Source organism: Macrosteles quadrilineatus, unplaced genomic scaffold (assembly GCF_028750875.1).
Source record: "Macrosteles quadrilineatus isolate MER2022 unplaced genomic scaffold, UCM_ALF_1.0 Scaffold_9__3_contigs__length_116548681, whole genome shotgun sequence".
Classification (NCBI taxonomy): Eukaryota; Metazoa; Arthropoda; class Insecta; order Hemiptera; family Cicadellidae; genus Macrosteles; species Macrosteles quadrilineatus.
The window spans coordinates 98,379,236-98,383,286 of record NW_026542602.1 but is presented as its reverse complement, the minus strand read 5'-3'; the positions used below and the strand labels follow the sequence as shown (position 1 = coordinate 98,383,286).

Here is a 4,051-nt window from a genome sequence, read left to right as displayed (position 1 = left end):
TAAAACGGCTCGTAAAACTTTTACTTCTCAACTGGATGTTCCCAAATCTTTTGTGAGGTGGTCGGAGCAGGTGAAACACAATGTGAATTAAAAATCAAGGCTGAAGACAGGTGGCGGGTCGGGGCAGGTGGTTTTTGGGGCGGAGGCAATCAAAAAGGTGGAATCATCGCTCGTGTCAGCAACAGCTGTTTCACCTGCTCAGCTTCCGACCAATAAACAGCTGATGTTTGAGATAAGCATCCAGCATTTAGCAGCTGTTAGTGACTTCTTCAGGCGTCGCCGTCGAAGTCAAGGTGGCAAGCGTGTCTTTGTCGCTTCTTTGTCCATTGCTCTTGTAATTGGTTATTGATAATCCTGAAATTTTTCATTGATTACCTGCTAGAAACCTCCAAAGCAAATTTCCAATATTTATTACAGTAACCGGTAAAGAACTCGGGTTATTTGATACTACAGTAATTCGTTGTAAGTTAATGTTTCCGAAACATCGTGAAGGTCCTAAAGGTTTCATAATGGTAGGCATCACATTGATTATAACATTTTAAAACTATTAAATTAATGTTGTTCCTTATGTTTGTGCATTCTGCCATTGGTTATATCATATTTATTGTCTATGTTTCTAAATTACCATAACCAAGCCATATATCCGAGCTGAGTACCCTTAATCTTCGGGAATTTTGTTCTGTGTAGCTTAGGAAAGTTTCTGTCTTATTCCCAATCTTAATCCCCTACGAATTAGTCCATGTTAGGATTTATTCTATTTGTTGATCCCCATGGAAACAGCAGGTAAAATAAAACATATGGATTTGAAATAGTTTTACGGTTTGTTTCCTAATATTTTGTATATAAACTGATTTTGTTAGCAACAAATATAATACCCACGATTTTTACATTTTATTTGTTTATGTTCCTAAACCAGGGAAAAATGGTAATACTGATTGTTTTATGCAGTAGGTTGAAAACACTGTACTCAGCCCATACCCTGTTGTAAAGCATTCGTAATCGTTTTGTATTCTTTCATTTGACATTTAATAGAATAAAATACTTAACGCTTATTTCTTTTATTTCATGTTTTTTTGTTGATTTATTTTAAATTTCCCATAAAAACTATTCCTAAACAAATTACTTTCGGGGATTTGGTTTTCTATGTTAAATTATTTACAGTATGTGTGACGATATCGACATTTCAAGTATATCTTTAGCTGTGCCGCTGTGCCAACATTCAAGCAGACTATTTCGTTGTATCTGATGTCAAACATTTACATATCTTATCTTTCCGCATTCTATCCAGGTGAACGTGGCATTTCCTACTTCATAATGTAAGACTGCACAATAGAAGTGCTCAGACCGGTTGTTTCCCTCAATCAGCTGATCAAGTAGAGTAATCAGCTGTGCAACAATCGGCAATCACGTGACCAGGAGTCAGCTGTTACGTCACGTGACCTATGTGAGGCAACCCAGACACGAAGCTTCAATCAGCTGTTTCGCAGGTCTAATGTTTAATAAGATGCATTTTTGTTCTCGGTTCTCAATACGCCCATAGGTGCTGAAATTAAATATAGGTAGCTTTAACCATGCTTTGCTACAGAGAATAACCACACTTTTAGAAACAGTTCGACCTTCAAAGTTCCTTTAAAAAAGTTAAAGCATGAATGACCATCTATTATAGTAACACCACTGACAATAGAACATAACGTCGTTTCTACAGTAGATTTTTTATAATAAGCAATCAATTTAAATCCCGTTAAAGTGCAGTATCAAATTAATGTATTTTCTAAATAGCTAAAACTAAACATCAAATGTTCAATGCCTAATAACGTGTTAGTTGAATGTAACTCACTGTGGTTTCATATAGAAGACATAATATATCCCCACGTCTACCACTTTTTCTTATCCAAAGTAGAGGTGAGATATCATATATTTACCGAAACTATACTAGAGTTAGGAAACTCTATCCATGACACAATAACCATTTAAACATTTAGAGTTCAAAGGAACGCGATAATCTCCAAGCCCAAATAATGTAGATAGACTATCAATGGTGTAATAATAGGTAGGGTTGTTGTTACAGTTACAACAAATAAATTGTCATCCTTTGCATGTTTGCAGCATTACCGTAGAACTTATGTCGGACCAGAGTCAATGGTCAGACTGACATTCCTATCGAAATAATGTAAATTTTTAGCAGAACTACTATATTTCCATAAAAGTACCTATCTATTAATAGTAAGTATAATGCATTTTACTGTCTTTTTGGGAAAATTTGTAACTTATATGAGTGGAAAAGAGAGACAAAGTTGGAAAAAAAAATTATAAGCCCGTAGTACAAGGAGTATAGTAAAATATTGATGGAAAAGCAGTTGAGTAAAATTACTGTCATAATATGCAATTACCAGAAACAAAAATGTATCTGCATCGGCCGGGAATCGAACCCGGGCCGCCCGCGTGGCAGGCGAGCATTCTACCACTGAACCACCGATGCTTGAGGGAACAGTGATTCCATAGGCTACATAAGCACTTTCCAGAGTCTCGATAATCAAATTTATATTTTAATTTTCGTATGTTTTCTGTTTATGGCTATGTACTGTACTTTTATTCTGTCTTAAGTTAAAAATAAAAAGTAAAATATATATTTTACTAGGTTTGTTTAGGTTATAAACAAAAATATTAAGAAAATAATTAAACATGGGTAGAATTCGAATGCTTTCGAAACTCGACATACTAAGTTAATACTGTAACATCTAAATCAGATAGGATCATGAAGCAAGGCGTATGAAAAACCTCTCTCCACGAATCAGAGGATACAAGTTTTGTATTGATATGAACTCTTGCAAAGATTTTCTGAATCAGGTATTAACAGTGTGTGTCCAACTCCCAACATGAATTTGGATGAGCTCTAAACACTGCTGATTCACAGTAAAAATTCGTTTTGAAATGTGTTGTAAAAGTTTCTACGATATAAAAAGTGCTAAAAGGAACATTTAATTTAAAATTACAGTATTTACGTGATTCCCCTAGCAGCAAACATAAGTACACCCAAATCACAACCCAAAGACCCAATGTTTTTTTAACATAAATGTATATGGGTTCTATGTCCCATTTCCTGTCCCATGAACATGCTTGATTAAATACTAAAGAAAAGATCGGTTAGTCTGTAAGTTTGTCTGGGCTGGGATAAGGGGTTTTTGAATTCAATTTAAAGCCCTTCCTATTGACAGGAATTTTGTTTTATTGAGCTGGGATTATATGACTATGCCGGTACCAGTATACTGCACTGTGTAGGTCTTTGATATTTTGGGATGTTCAACCAACTAGCCTGCATATTGTTTGTTTGTTACTGGAAATTGCGCCATGAATTCACTAAAATTATTAAATAAAATTGGTAATTGGATGGATTTCAGTAAGATAATAGTAATAAACTGGTAAACAATAGGGTTTAAATATCAATGTACTTCAATGTAATACTCAAGGGGAGCGAGCTGGTCTAGTGGTTAGAGCGCGGGACTCCGGTTTCTATGGGATCCCGGGTTCAAATCCCGCCAAATCACCAATGGTTTTTTTGCTGAATTGATACATCTGGTAGACATGACTTAGTCTATCATTTTTGAAATTTTCGAAGTATTAGGTGAAAAGGAAAAACGTATTTAGCTGTAAAAAACTCTCCAGACGCTCGCTTTCCTTAGTTGGACAAACACATGGCTTGTTCACCAACTTATAACTCATGAATATATCGGTTATAACTTGTTGAACCATAATTTAATCAAAATTTAGAATTTACTGTAGCATTATCGTACTAAAACGTACTATGAAAATTGAACGGTCTCTTTTACTTGAAACCTCAATACAGAAAATTACAGTTGTCTCGCCCACTATACCTACTTCTATGTAGGCTAAAAATAAAATCTATAAAAATTTTAGGAAATTGTAGAGCACTTTGGTTTTCAGAGTGAGAGTGGTTACTACTTTTTTCCAAAGATTGCGAGGGAACTTTCTACCGTGTAGCGTATCGTAAAACAGACGCAGTATAATTTGCTGCAAACGACTTTGGACTCAA

The 4,051-nt window shown here is 35.2% G+C and overlaps 1 non-coding gene across 1 annotated transcript; it reads right to left on the bottom strand.

Moving 5' to 3' along the window:
- Positions 1-2,408: 2,408 nt before the first annotated feature.
- Positions 2,409-2,479, bottom strand: Trnag-gcc (transfer RNA glycine (anticodon GCC)). The gene has a single exon. It is a non-coding gene; the product is annotated as a tRNA-Gly (tRNA).
- Positions 2,480-4,051: the final 1,572 nt, after the last annotated feature.